At 40.8% G+C, this 16,403-nt stretch overlaps 2 long non-coding RNA genes across 2 annotated transcripts; both read right to left on the bottom strand.

The window, feature by feature from the left end:
* Window positions 1-792: 792 nt before the first annotated feature.
* Window positions 793-2,191, bottom strand: LOC139106068 (uncharacterized). Its single transcript, XR_011546294.1, has 3 exons — window positions 1,925-2,191; window positions 1,576-1,742; window positions 793-1,393 (listed from the first exon to the last, which is right to left on the bottom strand). It is a non-coding gene; the product is annotated as an uncharacterized lncRNA (long non-coding RNA).
* Window positions 2,192-3,248: 1,057 nt separating this feature from the next.
* LOC139106190 (uncharacterized) lies at window positions 3,249-3,791 on the bottom strand. Its single transcript, XR_011546307.1, has 2 exons — window positions 3,545-3,791; window positions 3,249-3,484 (listed from the first exon to the last, which is right to left on the bottom strand). It is a non-coding gene; the product is annotated as an uncharacterized lncRNA (long non-coding RNA).
* Window positions 3,792-16,403: the final 12,612 nt, after the last annotated feature.

The raw sequence follows: 16,403 nt of genomic DNA, 5'->3' as shown, positions 1-16,403 counted from the left end.
TAAATAAAGCACAAGTATTTTTAAATTAAAACTAAAAATCTTATAAGTGACACTTTGAGGTTAAAGTTATATTTTGACAATTTTCTCACTTTTTAATTAACTGAGGCTCTCGGGCAATTTAAAATCGGTCCCTCACGATAGAGGAGGGTACTCTAATTAAATTCTAACGCATGACATACCTGAATTCACTCTGCAAAGTGTTAGTGCTATCTGGAGTACTGGGTAAGTCGAGGAATTTTCTCTTGTACCAGGAATGGTCAGAGGGACTTCTGCAGCTTCCCCGGATCTCCGGACGGTTTCCTTGGTTAGTTTTCGTCGCGAACCTTTCGTCCCCGAAGCGCCAAACCTGTAAATAAAGCAGAAGTATTTTTAAATTAAAACTAAAAATCTCATAAGTGACACATTGAGGTTAAAGTTATATTTTGACAATTTTCTCACTTTTTAATTAACTGAGGCTCTCGAGCAATCTAAAATCGGTCCCTCACGATAGAGGAAGGTACTCTAATTAAATTCTAACGCATGACATACCTGAATTCACTCTGCAAAGTGTTAGTGCTATCTGGAGTACTGAGTAAGTCGAGGAATTTTCTCATGCACCAGGAATGGTCAGAGAGACTTCTACGGCTTCCCCGGGTCTCCGGACGGTTTCCTTGGTTAGTTTCCGTCGCGAACCTTTCGTCCCCAAAGCGCCAAACCTGTAAATAAAGCAGAAGTATTTTTAAATTAAAACTAAAAATCTCATAAGTGACACATTGAGGTTAAAGTTATATTTTGACAATTTTCTCACTTTTTAATTAACTGAAACTCTCGAGCAATCTAAAATCGGTCCCTCACGATAGAGGAGGGTGCTCTAATTAAATTCTAACGCATGACATACCAGAATTCACTCTGCAAAGTGTTAGTGCTATCTGGAGTACTGGGTAAGTCGAGGAATTTTCTCTTGCACCAGAAATGGTCAGAGAGACTTTTGCGGCTTCCCCAAGTCTCCGGACGGTTTCCTTGGTTAGTTTCCGTCGCGAACCTTTCGTCCCCAAAGCGCCAAACCTGTAAATAAAGCAGAAGTATTTTTAAATTAAAACTAAAAATCTCATAAGTGACACATTGAGGTTAAAGTTATATTTTGACTATTTTCTCACTTTTTAATTAACTGAGGCTCTCGAGCAATCTAAAATCGGTCCCTCACGATAGAGGAGGGTGCTCTAATTAAATTCTAACGCATGACATACCTGAATTCACTCTGCAAAGTGTTAGTGCTATCTGGAGTACTAAGTAAGTCGAGGAATTTTCTCTTGGACCAGGAATGGTCAGAGGGACTTCTGCAGCTTCCCCGGGTCTCCGGACGGTTTCCTTGGTTAGTTTTCGTCGCGAACTTTTCGTCCCCAAAGCGCCAAACCTGTAAATAAAGCAGAAGTATTTTTAAATTAAAACTAAAAATCTCATAAGTTACACATTGAGGTTAAAGTTATATTTTGACAATTTTCTCACTTTTTAATTAACTGAGGCTCTCGAGCAATCTAAAATCGGTCCCTCACGATAAAGGAGGGTGCTCTAATGAAATTCTAACGCATGACATACCTGAATTCACTCTGCAAAGTGTTAGTGCTATCTGGAGTACTGGGTAAGTCGAGGAATTTTCTCTTGTACCAGGAATGGTCAGAGGGACTTCTGCAGCTTCCCCGGGTCTCCGGACGATTTCCTTGGTTAGTTTTCGTCGCGAACCTTTCGTCCCCAAAGCGCCAAACCTGTAAATAAAGCAGAAGTATTTTTAAATTAAAACTAAAAATCTCATAAGTGACACATTGAGGTTAAAGTTATATTATGACAATTTTCTCACTTTTTAATTAACTGAGGCTCTCGAGCAATCTAAAATCGGTCCCTCACGATAAAGGAAAGTACTCTAATTAAATTCTAACGCATGACATACCTGAATTCACTCTGCAAAGTGTTAGTGCTATCTGGAGTACTGGGTAAGTCGAGGAATTTTCTCTTGCACCAGGAATGGTCAGAGAGACTTTTGCGGCTTCCCCGGGTCTCCGGACGGTTTCCTTGGTTAGTTTCCGTCGCGAACCTTTCGTCCCCAAAGCGCCAAACCTGTAAATAAAGCAGAAGTATTTTTAAATTAAAACTAAAAATCTCATAAGTGACACATTGAGGTTAAAGTTATATTTTGACAATTTTCTCACTTTTTAATTAACTGAGGCTCTCGAGCAATCTAAAATCGGTCCCTCACGATAGAGGAGGGTACTCTAATTAAATTCTAACGCATGACATACCTGAATTCACTCTGCAAAGTGTTAGTGCTATCTGGAGTACTGGGTAAGTCGAGGAATTTTCTCTTGCACCAGAAATGGTCACAAAGACTTTTGCGGCTTCCCCGGGTCTCCGGACGGTTTCCTTGGTTAGTTTCCGTCGCGAACCTTTCGTCCCCAAAGCGCCAAACCTGTAAATAAAGCAGAAGTATTTTTAAATTAAAACTAAAAATCTCATAAGTGACACATTGAGGTTAAAGTTATATTTTGACAATTTTCTCACTTTTTAATTAACTGAGGCTCTCGAGCAATCTAAAATCGGTCCCTCACGATAAAGGAAAGTACTCTAATTAAATTCTAACGCATGACATACCTGAATTCACTCTGCAAAGTGTTAGTGCTATCTGGAGTACTGGGTAAGTCGAGGAATTTTCTCTTGCACCAGGAATGGTCAGAGAGACTTTTGCGGCTTCCCCGGGTCTCCGGACGGTTTCCTTGGTTAGTTTCCGTCGCGAACCTTTCGTCCCCAAAGCGCCATCCCTGTAAATAAAGCAGAAGTATTTTTAAATTAAAACTAAAAATCTCATAAGTGACACATTGAGGTTAAAGTTATATTTTGACAATTTTCTCACTTTTTAATTAACTGAGGCTCTCGAGCAATCTAAAATCGGTCCCTCACGATAGAGGAGGGTGCTCTAATTAAATTCTAACGCATGACATACCTGAATTCACTCTGCAAAGTGTTAGTGCTATCTGGAGTACTGGGTAAGTCGAGGAATTTTCTCTTGCACCAGAAATGGTCAGAGAGACTTTTGCGGCTTTCCCGGGTCTTCGGACGGTTTCCTTGGTTAGTTTCCGTCGCAAACCTTTCGTCCCCAAAGCGCCAAACCTGTAAATAAAGCAGAAGTATTTTTAAATTAAAACTAAAAATCTCATAAGTTACACATTGAGGTTAAAGTTATATTTTGACTATTTTCTCACTTTTTAATTAATTGAGGCTCTCGAGCAATCTAAAATCGGTCCCTCACGATAGAGGAGGGTGCTCTAATTAAATTCTAACGCATGACATACCTGAATTCACTCTGCAAAGTGTCAGTGCTATCTGGATTACTGGGTACGAGGATTTTTCTCTTGCACCAGAAATGGTCAGAGAGACTTCTGCGGCTTCCCCGGAACTCCGGATGGTCTCGTTGGTTAGCTGCCGTCACGTATCTTTTGCCTATAAAGTTTAAAGCCTGTAAAACAAATAGAAATATTTGTTTCTCTGACTTTAAACTTTAATCAATAACACATACCTGTCACTTTTAGAACTTTTATAAAAATTAGTTCCCGTTGATGCACAGTCTTGGCACTTTGTGGGATTTAAAAAGACTGTTTAAATTAGTTAAAAAATCCAACCGGACACTCGAGGAAACAGTTGATCTCCCACAAACGAATAAAATAAGCATAAAATATTTTGCGTAAAATATTCACCAATGAAAACACAGCATTAATACTGGCATTCATGAAACGATTTGATTAATAAAATATTGTAAAAATACTTAACAAATAACATTAAATTGTTGTAAATTAACGTGCAAAATACGATTCAGTATAAAAATTTATAAATAACGCCAAAAACACGTTCAAAATGTCAGTTGATTATTTTCAACCAATAGGAACACAGCATTAGTACTGACATTCATGAAACGATTCGATTAATAAAATATTGTAAAAATAATTAATAAATAGCATTAAATTGTTGTAAACTAACTTGCAAAATACGATTTAGTATAAAAACTTATAAATAACGCCAAAAACACGTGCAAAATGTCACTCGATTATTTTCAACCAATAGGAACACAGCATTAGTACTGACATTCATGAAACGATTCGAGTAATAAAATATTGTAAAAATAATTAATAAATAGCATTAAATTGTTGTAAACTAATCTGCAAAATACGATTTAGTATAAAAACTTATAAATAACGCCAAAAACACGTGCAAAATGTCACTCGATTATTTTCAACCAATAGGAACACAGCATTAGTACTGACATTCATGAAACGATTCGATTAATAAAATATTGTAAAAATAATTAATAAATAGCATAAAATTGTTGTAAACTAACATGCAAAATACGATTTAGTATAAAAACTTATAAATAACGCCAAAAACACGTGCAAAATGTCACTCGATTATTTTTAACCAATAGGAACACAGCATAAATACTGACATTCATGAAACGATTCGATTAATAAAATATTGTAAAAATAATTAATAAATAGCATTAAATTGTTGTAAATTGACGTGCAAAATATAATTTAGTACAAAAATTTATAAATAACGCAAAAAAATGTGTAAAATGTCATTCGATTAATTTGAACCAATAGGAACACAGCATTAGTACTGACATTCATGAAACGATTCGATTAATAAAATATTGTAAATATACTTAATAAATAGCATTAAATTGTTGTAAATTGACGTGCAAAATAGTTTAGCTCTTCTGAGTCGCGAGATATTTCACATTTTCCGAAAAACTTTGATCGTTAATATCTCGGTCCACAGGCGTCGTAGGGGTCTGATCGAAAACTCGTTTTGAAGGGCTTGAAAGCCCGCGTCGAACAAGAAAAAGCGCAATAGCCTAGCTCTTCTGGTTCGCGAGATATTTAACATTTTCCGAAAAACTTTGATCGTTAATATCTCGGTCCACAGGCGTCGTAGGGGTCTGATCGAAAGCTCGTTTTGAAGGGCTTGAAAGCCCGCGTCGAACAAAAAAAAGCGCAATAGCCTAGCCCTTCTGGTTCGCGAGATATTTCACATTTTCCGAAAAACTTTGATCGTTAATATCTCGGTCCACAGGCGTCGTAGGGTCTGATCGAAAGCTCGTTTTGAAGAGCTTGAAAGCCCGCGTCGAACAAAAAAAGCGCAATAGCCTAGCCCTTCTGGTTCGCGAGATATTTCACATTTTCCGAAAAACTTTGATCGTTAATATCTCGGTCCACAGGCGTCGTAGGGGTCTGATCGAAAGCTCGTTTTGAAGGGCTTGAAAGCCCGCGTCGAACAAAAAAGCGCAATAGCCTAGCTCTTCTGGTTCGCGAGATATTTCACATTTTCCGAAAACTTTGATCGTTAATATCTCGGTCCACAGGCGTCGTAGGGGTCTGATCGAAAGCTCGTTTTAAAGGGCTTGCAAGCCCGCGTCGAACAAAAAAAAGCGCAATAGCCTAGCTTTTCTGGTTCGCGAGATATTTCACATTTTCCGAAAAACTTTGATCGTTAATATCTCGGTCCACAAACGTCGTAGGGGTCTGATCGAAAGCTCGTTTTGAAGGGCTTGAAAGCCCGCGTCGAACAAAAAAAAGCGCAATAGCCTAGCTCTTCTGGTTCGCGAGATATTTCACATTTTCCGAAAAACTTTGATCGTTAATATCTCGGTCCACAGGCGTCGTAGGGGTCTGATCGAAAGCTCGTTTTGAAGGGCTTGAAAGCCCGCGTCGAAAAAAAAAGCGCAATAGCCTAGCCCTTCTGGTTCGCGAGATATTTCACATTTTCCGAAAAACTTTGATCGTTAATATCTCGGTCCACAGGCGTCGTAGGGGTCTGATCGAAAGCTCGTTTTGAAGGGCTTGAAAGCCCGCGTCGAACAAAAAAAAGCGCAATAGCCTAGCTCTTCTGGTTCGCGAGATATTTCACATTTTCCGAAAAACTTTGATCGTTAATATCTCGGTCCACAGGCGTCGTAGGGGTCTGATCGAAAGCTCGTTTTAAAGGGCTTGCAAGCCCGCGTCGAACAAAAAAAAGCGCAATAGCCTAGCTTTTCTGGTTCGCGAGATATTTCACATTTTCCGAAAAACTTTGATCGTTAATATCTCGGTCCACAAACGTCGTCTGATCGAAAGCTCGTTTTGAAGGGCTTGCCCGCGTCGAAAAAAAAGCGCTAGCCTAGCTCTTCTGGTTCGCGAGATATTTCACATTTTCCGAAAAACTTTGATCGTTAATATCTCGGTCGTCGTAATGAAAGCGTTTTCCCGCGTCGAACAAAGCGCAATAGCCTAGCCCTTCTGGTTCGCGAGATTTCACATTTTCCGAAAAACTTTGATCGTTAATATCTCGGTCCACAGGCGTCGTAGGTCTGATCGAAAGCTCGTTTTAAAGGGCTTGAAAGCCCGCGTCGAACAAAAGCGCAATGGCCTAGCTCTTCTGGTTCGCGAGATATTTTACATTTCCGAAAAACTTTGATCGTTAATATCTCGGTCTCGTACGGTCTGATCAGTCTTGAAGGGCTTGAAAGCCCGCGTCGAACAAAAAAAAGCGCAATAGCCTAGCCCTTCTGGTTCGCGAGATATTTCACATTTTCCGAAAAACTTTGATCGTTAATATCTCGGTTCACAGGCGTCGTATCTGATCGCTCTGAAAGCCCGCGTCGAACAAAAAAGCGCAATAGCCTAGCTCTTCTGGTTCGCGAGATATTTCATTTTTCGAAAAACTTTGATCGTTAATATCTCGGTCCACAGGCGTCGTAGGAATCTGATCGAAAGCTCGTTTTGAAAGGCTTGAAAGCCCTTCAAAACGAGCTTTCGTAGACCCCACGACGCCTGTGGACCGAGATATTAACGATCAAAGTTTTTCGAAAATGTAAATATCTCGCGAACCAGAAGAGCTAGGTTGCGCTTTTTTTGTTCGACGCGGGCTTTCATGCCCTTCAAAACGAGCTGATCAGACCCCTACGACGCCTGTGAACCGAGATATTAACGATCAAAGTTTTTCGAAAATGTGAAATATCTCGCGAACCAGAAGGGCAGGCTATTGCGCTTTTTTGTTCGACGCGGGCTTGCCCTTCAAAACGAGCTTCGATCAGACCCCTACGACGCCTGTGGACCGAGATATTAACGATCAAAGTTTTTCGGAAAATGTGAAATATCTCGCGAACCAGAAGAGCTAGGCTATTGCGCCTTTTTTTGTTCGACGCGGGCTTGCAAGCCCTTCAAAACGAGCTTTCGATCAGACCCCTACGACGCCTGTGGACCGAGATATTAACGATCAAAGTTTTTCGGAAAATGTGAAATATCTCGCGAACCAGAAAAGCTAGGCTATTGCGCTTTTTTTTGTTCGACGCGGGCTTGCAAGCCCTTTAAAACGAGCTTTCGATCAGACCCCTACGACGCCTGTAGACCGAGATATTAACGATCAAAGTTGGAAAATGTGAATATCTCGCGATCCAGAAGAGCTAGGCTATTGCGCTTTTTTGTTCGACGCGCTTTCAAGCCCTTCAAAACGAGCTTTCGATCAGACCCTACGACGTCTGTGGACCAAGATATTAACGATCAAAGTTTTTTTTTTTTTTGGTTTTTGCTCTCGTGCGCGGAAGGGGAGAGAGATAGAACAAAATTTTATTAACAAAAATGTTTCAATTTATGTCCCCTTCTTCTACCTCCTGCTTTTTTTTTTTTTTTTGGTTTTTGCCCTCGTGCGCGGGGGGGAAGAGATAGAACAAAATTTTATTAACAAAAATTGTTTTAATTTATGTCCTTCTTTCTACCAATTTTTTTTTTTTTTTGTTTTTTTGTCGGCGCGCAGAGGGGAAGAGATAGAACAAAATTTTATTAACAAAAATGTTTCAATTTATGTCCCCCTTCTTTCTACCTGCCCAGATTTTTTTTTTTTTGGTTTTTGCTCTCGTGCGCGCAGGGGGAAGAGATAGAACAAAATTTTATTAACAAAAATTGTTTCAATTTATGTCCCCTTCTTTCTACTTGCCCAGATTTTTTTTTTTTTTTTGGTTTTTGTTCTGTAGCGGGGGAAGAGATAGAACAAAATTTTATTAACAAAAATGTTTCAATTTATGTCCCCTTCTTTCTACCTGCCCAGATTTTTTTTTTTTTTTTGTTTTTGCCCTTGTGCGCAGGGGGAGAGAGAACAAAATTATATTAACAAAAATTGTTTCAATTTATGTCCCCCTTCTTTCTACCTGCCCAGATTTTTTTTTTTTTTTTTGTTTTTTCCTTCGTGGAGGGGGAGAGATAGAACAAAATTATATTAACAAAAATGTTTCTACTGATTCCCCCATCTTTCTACCTGCAGATTTTTTTTTTTTTTTTGTTTTTGCCCTCGGCGCGCAGGGGGGAGAGATAGAAAATTTTATTAACAAAAATGTTTCTACTGATTCCCCATCTTTCTACCTGCGCAGATTTTTTTTTTTTTGGTTTTTGCCCTCGTAGCGCAGGGGGAGAGATAGAACAAAATTTTATTAACAAAAATGTTTCTATTGATTCCATCTTTCTACCTGCGCAGATTTTTTTTTTTTGGTTTTGTTCTCGTAAGGCGCAGGGGGAGAGATAGAACAAAATTTTATTAACAAAAAATGTTTCTACTGATTCCCCCATCTTTCTACCTGCGCAGATTTTTTTTTTTTTGGTTTTTGTTCTCGTGCGCGCAGGGGGAGAGATAGAACAAAATTTTATTAACAAAAAATGTTTCTACTGATTCCTCATCTTTCTACCTGCGCAGATTTTTTTTTTTTTTTTAATTTTTGCCCTCGTGCGCGCAGGGGGAGAGATAGAACAAAATTTTATTAACAAAAATGTTTCTACTGATTCCATCTTTCTACCTGCGCAGATTTTTTTGGTTTTTGCCCTGTGCGCGCAGGGGAGAGAGATAGAACAAAATTTTATTAACAAAAATGTTTCTACTGATTCCCCCATCTTTCTACCTGCGCAGATTTTTTTTTTTTTTTTGGTTTTTGCCTTCGTGCGCGCAGGGGGAAAAGATACAAAATTTTATTAACAAAAAATGTTTCAATTTATGTCCCCCTTCTTTCTACCTGCCCAGATTTTTTTTTTTTTTTTTTTTGCGTGCGCGCAGGGGGAAGAGATAGAACAAAATATTATTAACAAAAATTGTTTCAATTTATGTCCCCCTTCTTTCTACCTGCCCAGATTTTTTTTTTTTTTTGGTTTTTGCCCTCAGCGCAAGGGGGAGAGATAGAACAAAATTTTATTAACAAAAATGTTTCTATTGATTCCCCATCTTTCTACCTGCGCAGATTTTTTTTTTTTTTTTTGGTTTTTGCCCTCAGTGCGCCAGGAAAGAGATAGAACAAAATTTTATTAACAAAAATGTTTCTACTGATTCCCCCATCTTTCTACCTGCGCAGATTTTTTTTTTTTGGTTTTGCCCTCGGCAAGCGCAGGGGGAGAGATAGAAAATTTTATTAACAAAAATGTTTCTACTGATTCCCCCATCTTTCTACCTGCGCAGATTTTTCTTTTTTGTTTGCCCTCCTGCGCGCAGGGGGAGAGATAGAACAAAATTTTATTAACAAAAAATGTTTCTACTGATTCCCCCATCTTTCTACTTGCGCAGATTTTTTTTTTTTTGGTTTTTGCTCAAAGCGCAGGGGGAGAGATAGAACTAAATTTTATTAACAAAACATCTTTCTACTGATTCCCCATCTTTCTACCTGCGCAGATTTTTTTTTTAAAATCTGTTTTACCGACCAATTTTAAATTAAAATTTGTTTTACCGATTATATGTCGGTAAAACAGATTTAAAAAAATTTTTTTTTCCCGACCAAAATTTTTAGCGCCAAAAGGCTAAAAATTTCCGTTTTTGTCGCCGGCCGAAAGCCTGCGCGAAAATTTTTTACCGACTGTCGGTAATGCAGATTTTTGTTTTTTCAACATAGTATCGGTCGGTAAAACAGATTTTTTAAATTTATATCGGTCGGTAAAACAGATAAAAAAAAAAAAAAATTTTTTTTTTTTTTTTTTCGGACCAAAAATTTTAGCGCCAAAAGGCTAAAATTTCTGCCGCCGGCCGAAGGCCTGCGCGAAAATTTTACCGACTGTCGGTAATGCAAATTTTGTTTTTCCGACATAGTATCAATCGGTAAAACAGATTTTCAATTTTATATCGGTCGGTAAAACAGATTTAAAAAAAAATTTTTTTTTTTTCCGACCAAAATTTTTCCCAAACTAAAAATTTCCGTTTTTGCCGCCGGCCAAAGGCTGCGCAAAATTTTTTACCGACTGTCGGTAATGCAGATTTTGTTTTTCAACATAGTATCGGTCGGTAAAACAGATTTTTAAATTTATATTGGTCGGTAAAACAGATTTAAAAAAAATTTTTTTTTTTATGGACCAAATTTTTAGCGCCAAAGGCTAAAAATTTGCTTTTGCCGCCGGCCAAAGGCCTGCGAGAAAATTTTTTACCGACTGTCGGTAATGCAGATTTTTGTTTTTCCGACATAGTATTAATCGGTAAAACAGATTTTTCAATTTTATATCGGTCGGTAAAACAGATTTAAAAAAAATTTTTTTTTTTTATGACCAAAATTTTTACATAAAATTTCCGTTTTTGCCGCCGGCCGAAGGCCTGCGCGAAAATTTTATACCGACTGTCGGTAATGCAGATTTTTGTTTTTCCGACATAGTATCAATCGGTAAAACAGAATTTTCAATTTTATATCGGTCGGTAAAACAGATTTAAAAAAAAAAAAAAATTTTTTTTTTTTTTTATGGACAAAATTTTAGCGCCAAGGCTAAAATTTGAAATTTTTGCCGCCGGCCGAAGGCCTGCGCGAAAATTTTATACCGACTGTCGGTAATGCAGATTTTTGTTTTTCCGACATAGTATCAATCGGTAAAACAGAATTTTCAATTTTATATCGGTCGGTAAAACAGATTTAAAAAAAAATTTTTTTTTTTTTGGCGGACCAAAATTTTAGCGCCAAAGGCTAAAACTTCTTTTGTTGCGGCCCGAAGGCCTGCGCGAATTTTATACCGACTGTCGGTAATGCAGATTTTGTTTTTCCGACATAGTATCAATCGGTAAAACAGATTTTTCAATTTTATATCGGTCGGTAAAACAGATTTAAAAAAAAAAAAAATTTTTTTATTTTTTTCCCGGACCAAAATTTTTAGCGCCAAAAGGCTAAAAATTTCCGTTTTTGTCGCCGGCCGAAGGCCTGCGCGAAAATTTTTTACCGACTGTCGGTAATGCAGATTTTTGTTTTTCCGACATAGTATTAATCAATAAAACAGATTTTTCAATTTTATATCGGTCGGTAAAACAGATTTAAAAAAAATTTTTTTTTTTTCCGGACCAAAATTTTTAGTCCCAAAAGGCTAAAAATTTGTTTTGCCGCCGGCCAAAGGCCTGCGCGAAAATTTTTTACCGACTGTCGGTAATGCAGATTTTTGTTTTTCCGACATAGTATCGGTCGGTAAAACAGATTTTTCAAATTTATATCGGTCGGTAAAACAGATTTAAAAAAAAAAAAAATTTTTTTTTTTTTGGACCAAAATTTTTAGCGTTAAAAGGCTAAAAATTTCCGTTTTTGCCGCCGGCCGAAGGCCTGCGAAAAAATTTTTTACCGACTGTCGGTAATGCAGATTTTTGTTTTTCCGACATAGTATCAATCGGTAAAACAGATTTTTCAATTTTATATCGGTCGGTAAAACAGATTTAAAAGAAAAAAAAATTTTTTTTTTTCGGACCAAAAATTTTAGCCCCAAAGGCTTTCCGTTTTGTCGCCGGCCGAAGGCCGGCTCGAAAATTTTTACCGACTGTCGGATGCAGATTTCTGTTTTTCCGACATAGTATCGGTCGGTAAAACAGATTTTTTCAAATTTATATCGGTCGGTAAAACAGATTTAAAAAAAAAAATTTTTTTTTTTGCGACCAAAATTTTCAACATCTAAAGGTTGAAAATTTCTGATGTCGGCCGAAGCCGTCTCGAAAATTTTTTATCGACTGTCGGTAATGCAGATTCTGTTTTTTCCAGATTGGTCGGTAAAACAGATTTTTCAAATTTATATCGGTCGGTAAAACAGATTTAAAAATAAAAATAATTTTTTTTTTTTTTTTAAATTTGTTTTACCGACTTGTATAAAATTGAAAACCTGTTTTACCGACTGATACTATGTCGATAAAACAGAAATCTGCATTACCGACGGTCGGTGTAAAAATTTGTTGGCCTTCGGCCGGCGGCAAAAACGAAATTTTTAGTTTGGCGCGAAAATTTTGGTCCGCCAAAAAAATATTTTTTTTTAAATTCTGTTTTACCGACCGATACTATGTCGGTAAAACAGGAATCTGCATTACCGACGGTCGGTAAAATATTTTTGAGGCCTTCGGCCGGCGGCAAAAACGAAAATTTTTAGCCTTTGGCGCGAGAAATTTTGGTCCGCAAAAAAATTTTTTTTTTTTTTAAATTCTGTTTTACCGACCCGTATAAAATTGAAAAATCTGTTTTACCGACCGATACTATGTCGGTAAAACAGGAATCTGCATTACCGACGGTCGGTAAATTTTGCGCCGGCCTTCGGCCGGCGGCAAAAACGGAAAATTTTAGCCTTTTGGCGCTAAAAATTTTGGTCCGCCAAAAAAAAAAAAAAAAAAAAAAAAAAAATTACCTAATTTGTCCCAACCTAATCTAACCTATTCCAACTTAACCTAACTTGTTCAGGTTAGGTTAGTTAGTTAGCCAGGTTAGGTTAGGTTAGGTTAGGTTAGGTTAGGTTAGGTTAGGTTAGGTTAGGTTAGGTTAGGTTAGGTTAGGTTAGGTTAGGTTAGGTTAGGTTAGGTTAGGTTAGGTTAGGTTAGGTTAGGTTAGGTTAGGTTAGGTTAGGTTAGGTTAGGTTAGGTTAGGTTAGGTTAGGTTAGGGCCCTCAGGGGCCACAGATGCCGACCCTTTATTAGGTCGGTGTAGGTCTGTGGTACGGGACTTGGCGGTCCCGAGGTACCCGAGCCCGGCAACCACTTTGCCGAGAGGGGAGGTTCATTCCTCCCCAAGGTGGTAAGGGATGGCGACCCGGAATACAAACGCCCGGCTTGTCGAGGTCGTTAGGGGAAGTCTTCTGACTTCCTTTCGGCAACCTCAGGGGCCACAGATGCCGACCCTTTATTAGGTCGGTGTAGGTCTGTGGTACGGGAATCGGCGGTCCCGAGGTACCTGAGCCCGGCAACCACTTTGCCGAGAGGGTGGGTTATATTCCCCCCAAGGTGGTAAGGGATGGCGACCCGGAATTCAAACGCCCGGCCTGCCGGGGTCGATAGGGAGGATTAGTTCCTCTTCCGGCGGTTGGTTGGGGGTTGGGGGTTTGGGGGTTGGGGGTGTTTTCCTTTTTCCTTTCCTTTCCCTTCCCTTCCCTGTCCCGCTCAGTCAGAGCGGTGAGTACGGGCGTGGGGCCGCTCGGACATATTCCGAGGCGGGGCTCACGCGCCGTGAGGTCGAGGAGTCGGCCAGGCCGGGGTCGTTAGGTTGGTACCCCACCGGCCTAGGGAGTAAACCCTACACAAATCAACAACACTGATTTTTTCATGATGAGCCAGTCGTCCAAGAAAAATACGGGTGTATCGCCTCAGGGGGATCGGATCCCCAGGGGCCGGCGTGAGGGGAGTACTGTCCCAGCTCCCCTCTCGTCGTCATCGCACGATGGGCCATCTGCCGCTCGCTCCGCAGGGGCGGCCGAGGAAAATGCATCTGCGAAGAATGATGCTGCGTTTATAAAGCCTGCAATCATTAGCATGGCTCGCATAGATCGACCGGGTCCATTATCATCCAAGGTCACCGTGTCTAAGAAAGGAGGAGAGGCTTCTCCTGGTCAATCGCCTCTTTCGTCTAGGAAGAGTGCGTCTACATCCAGGGCTGTATCGCCTGCGCCTTCCGTCACTTCCACTGCTTCAGCCATGGATTTGTCGGATGTTGTAATGGAGAGCGATTACGATTCGACAACGTCGCTCGGCCGAAAAGGAAACGCGAACGTGGACGTCCCCCTACGACCGGGGAGGCAGTTGCAAGTCAAGCAGCGGCTACGTGAAGAGGAGGATTTGAGGAGCAGAGAAGGCAGAAAAAGATATACTTAATCCTGCTGTTCCTTTAGCTGGTGGCTTACAAGCTAAGGCCACCGATTTGACGGCGCGCTTTATGGAAGAGCTTCGTTATGATCCGGCGGCTAGCCTAGCAGCCGTGGCTCTCGAAGAAATGCAACGTGTGTTGAAGGTTGCATCAACATCAAAAGGTCTCAAGGGCACTTTTATTAAGACCCTTAAGGAATCTGCCTGTAAGACAAGCGCATGCCTTACAAACTTGATGACCCGTGTGGACACAGCTATTATGGACTCTCCAGCGGCTGAAACAGAAGTCCTTCGTCGCAAATTAGAAGCGGCTGAAAAGGAAATCGCACTACTCCGGGACGACATTGCTACGTTAAAAAATAAAACAGCAAAAACAGGCTCTCCCAAGAATGACTCACCAAAAGGGCAAGGTCAAAATAAAACTAAAAACTTGAAAATGCCCGACGACATGTAGAACCTGAAGAAGTTCCAGCGGCCTATAGGCCAGTTTCAGAGGTAGGAGGAAGATGCTCAGTCCTCCTAGATTGCAGTATAGGTCAGAAGAAGAAGAGGACCCTCTTCTCTCGAGACTCGACCATCTCTTTGAGAGATGGTGTGAAAGAAAATGGGGTAGAGGCGGAATTCCTCCTCCAACTCGTCTGTCTCCTAAAAGTCAACAGGTAGACAAATCTAAAAAAGATAAAAAGGTGAATGAAGGACAAAAGGTCTCTTCTAAACAAACATCCAAGCCCACTCCCTTGAAATTAGCTCCTTTAGCAACATCAAGGCCAATGTCGGCCCCTAAGGCTCAGGCAACAAGTAGTTGGGCCACTGCTGTAGGAAGAAAGGCAAATAAAAAGCCTGGTACTGCGCGTAACATGCAAGAAAAACCTCCTGGCAAACGAAATATTGGTGGCAACAAACCAAACCAGGATGGTAAAATAAAACAATCTTCTAAGAGAAAGATTAAGCTGCCTAAAACAGCAGCAGTTACGGTTTCTTGTCCTTCAGGACAATACAACAGAATACTGGGGAAGGCCAAAGACCTGATTGACCTTACCAGCCTTGGCATTGACTCAGTCCGACCAAGGCGTGCGCTTACTGGCGCTATCATATACGAGGTGGCAGGAACTGATAATGCCGTTAAAGCAAAGGCTCTTGCGGATAAACTAGGTGAAGTCCTTGCGGACGAAGAGAACGTGCGAATAGCGCACCCTATAAAGATGGCGGAAATGCGGGTCCGAAATTTAGACGACACCGCAACTTCTAATGAAATTGCCGACGCCATAGTCGCTGCAACCTCCTGCGATCCTCTTAGCATAAAAATAGGTACTCCCAGACAAGGAATTAATGGCCTATTTACGGTTTGGTGCCGCTGTCCTTTAGTCGCGGCTAAAAAACTTGCCCTTATTGGCAAGATAAAAATTGGGTGGACCTTAGCCCGTATTGAGTTACTTCCTAGTCGTCCCCTGCAATGCTACAAATGCTTGCAGGGGGGACATGTTAGGGAACGCTGTCCTAACAGCGAGGATAGGAGCAGATGTTGCTTTCGTTGCGGCGCTCCTGACCATCTGGCGGCTGATTGTGGTGAGGCCCCTTTTTGTCCTGCCTGCAACAAAGCAGGCAAACCGGCTGCCCATAAGATGGGTGGTTCATCTTGTTCTGCCCGATCTAGACAGACTAGGGCGGGTGGCATTGTCAAGCCCAAAAGCCGTATGAAAACGGCTGCCACTCAACCCGTTCTCGAGAAGACACCTATTCCCTCTAATCCACCTCAGGAGGTAGAAACTATGGAAGTCGAGGTCATAAATCCTCCACCTTTAGAGCAAAGGCCTCCTAAGGTCTTTACGGCTAAATCAGCCAGTGTTGGTAGCGGTCTGGAGGAGACCGATACGGCCGAGCCTTCGCCGCCCTAAATATTCTCCAAACCAATTTAAACCACGCTTCCCAGGCACAGGATCTTTTCCTTCATTCCCTGGTGGAGCGTGGTTGTGGAGTTGGTATTGCGGCGGAGCCTTACCGCGTTCCCCCCGACAATCCTTGTTGGGCGAGCGATGAGCGGGACTCCGTCGCAATTACCTGGAATCAGCTTACCCGGCCCTGTATCCCTGTGGAGCGAGGAACTGGGTGGGTCTGTGTCAAGTGGGGCCCATTATTCATCTTGGGAGTTTACGCGTCTCCTGCGCTGAGCCTTCTCGAATTTGAGGAGCGACTCGATACAATGAGCGCCTTTATTCGTGCCAGATATCCTCAACCTTTCCTTATAGCCGGCGATTTTAATGCCAAGTCGCCGGATTGGGGCTGCCTCAGAGCCGATAGACGAGGTGGAG

Source organism: Cardiocondyla obscurior, linkage group LG10 (genome assembly GCF_019399895.1).
Source record: "Cardiocondyla obscurior isolate alpha-2009 linkage group LG10, Cobs3.1, whole genome shotgun sequence".
In the NCBI taxonomy this organism is placed as follows: domain Eukaryota; kingdom Metazoa; phylum Arthropoda; class Insecta; order Hymenoptera; family Formicidae; genus Cardiocondyla; species Cardiocondyla obscurior.
The sequence above is the reverse complement of the archived record's forward strand: the minus strand, read 5'-3'. Positions and strand labels throughout refer to the sequence as shown.